This window comes from Gossypium hirsutum, chromosome A02 (assembly GCF_007990345.1).
Source record: "Gossypium hirsutum isolate 1008001.06 chromosome A02, Gossypium_hirsutum_v2.1, whole genome shotgun sequence".
NCBI classification, from domain to species: Eukaryota; Viridiplantae; Streptophyta; class Magnoliopsida; order Malvales; family Malvaceae; genus Gossypium; species Gossypium hirsutum.
This window is the reverse complement of record NC_053425.1, coordinates 83,160,586-83,168,475: the sequence shown is the minus strand read 5'-3', so window position 1 is coordinate 83,168,475 and position 7,890 is coordinate 83,160,586. Positions and strand designations below refer to the sequence as shown.

The 7,890-nt window shown below is 37.8% G+C and overlaps 1 non-coding gene across 1 annotated transcript; it reads right to left on the bottom strand.

The window, feature by feature from the left end:
• Positions 1–697: 697 nt before the first annotated feature.
• On the bottom strand, positions 698–804 carry LOC121216760 (small nucleolar RNA R71). The gene has a single exon (XR_005912942.1). It is a non-coding gene; the product is annotated as a small nucleolar RNA R71 (small nucleolar RNA).
• Positions 805–7,890: the final 7,086 nt, after the last annotated feature.

Here is a 7,890-nt window from a genome sequence, read left to right as displayed (position 1 = left end):
CACTTAATTTTTATTACTTTAGCCATTTTTATTTTTATTGCATTTTATTTTATTTTTATTTTTAATTCTTATTTTCTAATTTTTCTTTTATTTTCTTCTGGCAGGTTCTTTTAGTTTATTACTAGAAGAAACCCGTTGGGACTACTTTTATTTAATAGCGAAATTGAAAGTATAGCTCACAGAAACCGTAGAGAAGCGAGCTAGAGTTGACAAAGTATAGTGGGGGAAGAAGAGGACGTTATAACTATTACTGAGGAGATAGCTGATAATCGAAATAATTAGCTACCCCCTGTGGTTGCCGTGAATCCTACAAATCCAAATCCTGCTTGTCGTACTATGTATGATTATGCCAAGCCCTCTTTAACCAGGGCTGAATCAAGTATTGTAAGACCTGCTATTGCTGCGAATAACTTCGAAACTAAAGCCGAACACTATTCAAATGATCCAACAATTCGTTCAGTTCAATGGCTTGCAAGATGAGGATCCAAATACTCATTTGGCCAACTTTCTGGAATTCTGTGACACTTTCAAGATTAATGGCGCTTCTGACGATTCTATTTGCCTTCGGTTATTTCCCTTCTCATTGAGAAATAAGGCTAAATAGTGGTTGAACTCCCTACCACGAGGTTCTATCATTACATGGGATCAAATGACCGAGAAATTTTTGCTAAAATATTTTCCATCGGCTAAGACAACCAAGCTGAGGAATGATATCTATTACTTCGTGCAAATGGATTTAGAGAGATTATATGATGCATGGGAGAGGTATAAGGATTTATTGAGAAGGTGTCCTCACCATGGGTTACCTCTATGGCTATAGGTTCAAACTTTCTACAACAGTTTGAACCCCTCAACTAGGCAATTGATCGATGCAGCCACTAGTGGGACTCTAAATAACAAAACACTTGAAGCAGCTTTTAAGTTTATAGAAGAGATGTCACTGAATAATTATCAGTGGCAAGTCATGAGAACAAAGCCGCTGAAAGCAACTGGTGTTTTTAACGATGATGCGGTCACTGTGTTATCGAATCAAGTAGAACTTTTGAGTAAGAAAATTGATGGTTTTTATGGTTTTGCACAGGTACATCTGGTGATGCAGTGCGATACAAATGGAGGAGGGAAGAACAATCCAGAATGCCTATCCTACAACCCCAGCACAAAGAACAAACAAGTCAACTATATGGGTAATAATTCTAGACCTTAGAATAATCCCTATAGTAACACTTATAATGCAGGTTGGAGGAACCATCCCAATTTTTCTTGGAGTGGTCAAGGAAATCAGAGACCACAACCCCCTCTAGGCTTCCAAAAACAACCTCATCAGCATGAGAAAAAGTTAAACCTTGAGGAGATGTTGACGAATTTTATTTTGGTATCAGAAACCCACTTCCAAAACACCGAAACCGCACTAAAAAATTAACAAGCGTCGATTCAAGGACTAGAGAACCAAATCGGTCAACTTGCTAAGATGATTTCAGAGAGACCATAAGGTAGCTTGCCTAACAATACCGAAGCTAACCCAAGAGAGCAGCTTCATATAATTACGGTTCGAGATGAAGAAAGGTTAGTTGAATTGGAACTAGAACTAAGGTAAGAAAGTCTGGTAAGTCAAGGAAAGGATGAGGTAAGTCAAGATAAGCAACAATCGGTTAGGAAAGATTATACACTATGTGTGTCATATCCCAATGTGACAAGGAAAGACCACACAAGCGAACAATTCAGTAAATTCCTTAAACTATTGAAAAAGTTACATATTAACTTACCATTTATTGAAGCTCTTTCACGGATGCAAAATTCCGTAAAATTTCTAAATGAGCTTTTACCAAACAAACAAAAGTTAGATGATTCATCATACGTGGAGCTACATGCAGTTTGCTCAGCTATCTTACAGAATAAACTACCCAATAAATTGAAAGATCCAGGGAGTGGTACCATTCATTGTTTAATTGGTACTTTAAATGTTGATAATGCTTTGGCTGATTTAGGGGCGAGTATTAATGTCATGCCCTACAAAATGTTTAAGCAACTAGGTCTTGGGAAACCCAAAGAAACTAGGATGAGCAATCAATTAGAAGATAGAACCATTAGATTTTGTAGGGGTATTGTTGAAGACGTTCTTGTTAAAATTGATAAATTCATATTCCCAGTTGATTTTGTTGTTTTAGACATGGACGAGGATAGTGATGTACCTTTAATTTTAGGACGACCTTTTTTAGCAACTGCTAGAACGATTATTGATGTAGGTATAGGTGAATTCATACTTCGTGTAGGTGATGACACGATTAAACTCCAAGCTTGTGATTTTGCTAAGATATCTAGTGATCGAGTTGACTATACAAATTCTGTTAATACGAGTAACCTTGTGGCTCAACATTCTTTTCAGGAAACTCTGAGAAAAAGTGAGATAGAGCCACACTCTAGCTCATATGTCAAAAACAAAACAACTCATGAAGAAAAAAGGCTACAAATCGACGAACTAGATGAATGGCAGACACATGTCAAGAAGAAACCAAGAATACACGATGAAAAATCAAAGCGACTCCATAACGAGCTTAAGGATGGAACAAACTACTTTAAGGTTAGGGACCATGTACTATTAGATGAAATAGACCCTCGAATTACCACTTCAGAGCTTAATGCGAACGGAGCAATTCCTTTTATGGTACTCAATGTCTTTTTATATGGTATAGTCGAGGTAACATATTTTGAATTCGACACTTTTAAGATAAATATTACTCGACTCAAACCTTGTTTAATTAATAGATTTGACAAGGAGAAAGAGGAGTTTCAACTCTGTAAACCACCATGACTGTGCAAATACGAGGTAAGTCGAGCTTAGACTTTAAATAAGCTCTTCTTGGGAGGCAACCCGAGCATTAACATTCCTAATTTACTAATCTTATCTCATGATATTTTTAAAATTAATTAATTTTTAAAATAAATAAGATAAAAATATAAAAAAATGATTTTTTAAAAACCACACGGCCTGGACACATGGGTGTGTCCTAGGCAAAGTAGATGTAACAACCCATTTTAGGGTCAAATCAGAATACTGGTTTCATGACCATAAATCTGAAGTAGAAATATTTATTCTATTATTTCTTTAAGGTCTACATGATGATAGAATAATTGTGTGAAAATTTCGTTAAAAAATTTATCATTTGAGTGCTCAATTTGACTAGAAGGACTAAATTGCAATAGAAGCAAAACTTGAATTCTATAAGTTAGAGGTGTCTAATTGTTATGAAATTTTAAATTGGAGGTCCTTAAAAGGTAATTAGACCATTATACTTTAGGATGGATAAAAATGGACATGATTAGGTGAAATTTTAAAGTTATGCATTAAAGGTATTTTAGTGAATTGGTAAATAAAGACAAATTAACTAAACAAAAGTGTCCATCTTCTTCAATTTAGTCCCCCATAGCCGAAACTCTCAAGAAACCATAGCTAGGGTTTTTGGCCAACCTTTCAAGCTCGATTGTAAGTCCTTTCTTGTCCCGTTTTTAATGATTTTTATATTTTTAAGATCGTTGTAACTTGATTTAGCTATTTCAATGACTAATTTGAAAGAAAGTTAAAGTCTAAAATTTTACTCATGTTGAATATGTTTGTATTTTGATGTTTGATGGTAGAAAATGCATGTTTGTTGTTAGTTAAACAACATTTGTAAAGTGATTTTAGGTGAAAACGTCAAATAGGGATTTATTTGTAAAAAGTTATAAAATGAGTAGAAAAGTGTGAATAAATGAAAAATGTGGGCTGATATGAGTACTAGTAATATTTAGCTAGGCTTGGGTTGTGATGAAATTGAAAGAAATTCATTTTACGAGCCTAGGGACTAAATTGTAAAATATTAAAATGTTAGGGGTAAAAATGTAATTTTTGCCATAATGTGTTTTGGGGCTATATTGAATAATGTGATGATCAAATAAGCTAAGTTTGACATTATAGATCAAGAAAAACGTAGTTTGGATCTAGACAGGGGGAAAAATAAAATAATTGACGAATAGATCCTTTTGCCGCTTTTTGGAACCGAGGTAAGTTCGTATGTTCATAAACTTTGTTAAAGTTGTATTTTAAATGCTTTAACTTATGCATGAATTGTGTAATCGACTTTATGGACACATTTGGCGACGTTCTAGCAAGCGAGAAATACCAATCGAACTTTAGGAATAGATTAGGATACAAGTGACATGTCACTAGGGTTTTATGTTATGTGATCCGGGTGCTGCTCCTGTATGTCGTACCGGTGGCTGAGTATACTGGCATATGTTGTCGTTACTTGACAGCTTGTGTGAGCGGCACTGAATAGTTACGTCTTGACTGATAGCTTGTCTAAGCAGACCCGTTGATGGCTCGAGAGCGAGCATATATGTGTTATGAGATAAAGGTAGCAATGGCTACATATGTGGCACTTTGTGTGTAAGATTTCCTGAGTGTCCAATATTATTATTTTGTATGGTTCATTGGTTATATTAAAGATGAGAATAAGTATGAAACCATTACGAGTTGGTACAAGTATGTGCATAAACTTATGATTATTAAATTCGCGAAAGGATGAACTCAAGGTAAGTTGTGATGGAATGAACTATGGTTATGAGATTATGGTAAATTACATCGCCTTATATTTATTACTTGAATGTTAAATATATGGTAAGATTTGCTTATTTCTTTCATACGAGCTTACTAAGCTATTTAGCTTACTCTATTTTACTTTCCATGTTTTATAGTGTCACCAAGCTAGCTCGGATTGGAGATCGTTGGAGATCGCGTCACACTATCAAACTGTTATTTTAGGTATCTATGATCTTAAAAATTTTGAGTATATGGCATGTATAAGAACTTGGTCATTTTGCTATATGTGTCATCATGATTTTAGCCAAATGTATTGGCTTGTAATTGTCAAAGGCTTGATTTGGTATTTGGCCATGTAAATTGGCTCATTTTGGTTAAATTGGTTGTAAGCTTAAGTATATTCATACATGTGCAAATATCTCCTTCATGATGTGGTCTATATATGATTGGTGAATGGTTGAATGTGACTTAATGGTTTTGTTGTTGAATGGTTGAGATTGGCATATTAGTATACTAGGAAATCTAAGAATTATGCATGATAAAAGTATTTGTGTTGGTACTTGTGGATGTGAGTTTGGTATGATTTGGTTTGGTAGAAAATGATGTTGTAAGTATATTATGTGTGATAATGAAATGATATGTTCTAACCTTGATTATGGATGTTTTGGTTGCCTAAGTATACCATGATTTATGCCATTGAACTTGTGAGTGAATAGGTGTAAATGAGGGTGACAAATGGCTCGGTAAATAGCCTTTATTTTGTCCACACGGGTAGACACATAGGCGTGTGTCTAGACAATGTGTGACACACGGCTTGTCCCATGGGCATGTGTTTTGGCCATGTGTCCCCTGCACCTTAATTTTGAGAAATAGAATTAATAGAATGAGCACGCGGGCAGAGACACGGGCGTGTGTCTCAGCCGTGTGAGGGACACAGCCCCGTACATGGGCGTGTGTCCTGGCCGTGTGAAGTTTGCACCTATTTTATGAAAATTAGTTAACCACATGGCCTAGCACAGAGGCGTGTGACTTGGCCGCGTGACCTTAATTTGTTCATACTTTGCAAAATAGAAAGTTACACGGGTTAGGGACACGGGTATGTGTGACCACACAGCCTGCCCATACGAACGTGTCTTAAACCACACAGGCTCTCAAACCACACGGGCGTGTGACCCTTGTACATAGCAAAATTTTTCTAAGTTTCATAAAAATTCCCTAAGTCATCGGTTTAGTCCCGAACCACTTTCAAATCATGTATGGGCCTCGTAGGCTCGTATTAGGTACAATACAATTGAATGCAAATGGTTTTTAAATTGGTCAAAAATTTAAGACTCGGAATTGTATGATTGTTTTGATGTAAGTCTGGTAATGCCTCGTACCTTGTTCCGGCGTTGAATACGGGTAAGGGGTGTTACATGGATCTTTTGACTTAGTTTTAAATTTTTAAAAAAAATCGACAGTGAGTTACACGATCGGGCAACACGACCGTGTGACCCACATGGCTTGGACACACGGGCATCTCCTTGGCCGTGTGAAGCCTGGGACTTAAATTTTCCAAAAATTGACAAAGACACAGTCTAAATCAGTCCACACGAGCGTGTGACATGGTCGTGTAGACCCCACGGCTTGGACACACGGGCGTGTCCTAGTCCGTGTGAAACCTGGAGCTTAATTTTCAAATTTAAAACAAGTTAGAGAGTTACACTGGCAATTCACATAGTCGTGTGCGAGACACGGCTGAGCCACACGGGCATGTGGGATGTTATACAGACGTGGGAGAAGTGAAGGAGGTTCCACACGGCCATGCGACAAAGCAGTGTGGACCGGACAAGCGGGCGTGCCCGAGGCCGTATGAAGACTGGGTCGTTAATTTTATTGCATACGGGCGTGTGACACAGCCTTGTGGCCCAAAACGGGCCTCACACGACCGTGTCACCATTTAAAACCCTATTCTTTTTTATTTTTTGTCTTATTCTCAAACTTCTCAAGAACCCTAGCCGCCGCAGCTCCCATCCTTCCACTTTTCGGTCAGCGTCCCTACCTTGACGAAACCGCCGCACCTATCCTCTCCCATTGCCCTCCCTTTTTTTCCCTCTCCTTTTTCTTCCTTCCCTATCCCTATTCTTTCCCTAACCCCATCCCACACTTCACAAACAGGCCCTTCCCCTTTCTTCTCCCCGACCACCAATCTCCGTCCCTTTTCCCCTCACCTCTCCTTCCCCCTTGTCCCTCTAAACCCACGCACACAAATCTCCCTTCACCTTACCTCACATCCTCTACCCTTCTTCTTCATTTCCTCTCTTTCGTGCAACCTCCAACAACCACCCACACCGCAACCTTCCACGCCGGCCCGCACCACCACCGCCCGGCCACCACTCCCATCATCGTCGGTCACCTTCTTTTCAACTCCTTTATTCACTTTCTTTTACTATTTTTAGTATTATTTCTCATATTCATTTATTTATTATTTTATTTTATTAGTTTTACTGCTTTATTGTTCTTGTTTATTTAGTTAATTCTATTGGTTGATTTTGAATTTAGTCTTGATTTAGTTCTTGGACATTATTATTAGTTTATTTTATTTTCACTCTCCAGGATTATACATTTAGTTGGTTTTAGTTTATTTCATTTTTGCTAATTTTCATACTTTATTTTATTATTGATTCCCATTAGTTTTGGTTAGTTTTAATACACTTTTTTTTAATATTAGCATTTAGTGTTATATTGTTAAAAGTACATCTCTTTAGTATTCTAATTGTTGAGCTTAATATAGATTATCATCTTCTCTTAGCTTATTTTTATTCCGTTGGTTCATAAATTTAATTTATTTGATTGCTTTGTTACAGGTACATTATGACAAACACACGTGGTAAAACTAAGACCGTCGCCCTCTCTTCAAAAAAGCAGAAGGGCCCCAGAGCGACCTCCTCCTTGAGCTCATCTGCCGAAGCCCGCCACCCTTATCTCCGATTTTCGATGCGCCCCTAGAAGAATTTATATCAGCTCCTTCAAGCACGGCCACTCGATCTAGGCCGTTTATTGATTGGGTCGCGTTGGAGCAGGTCCACCTTGCTGATGACGTTCGCACCATTATCACCACAGCTCTGTGGGATTGATTCTTTAACATCATAGAGCCCACCTATATAGAGCTGATGTTGGAGTTTTGCCCGACATTTCTGGTACAGCAGGTCATGGCGGTTCATGATGAGCCAGGCACCATCACATTCTGATTGGGTGGCTTGGTGCGTCAGATGAGTGTTCCCGAGTTGGTACTCCTATAGGACTTTATACAGAGAAATTCATGAGCGTCGAAA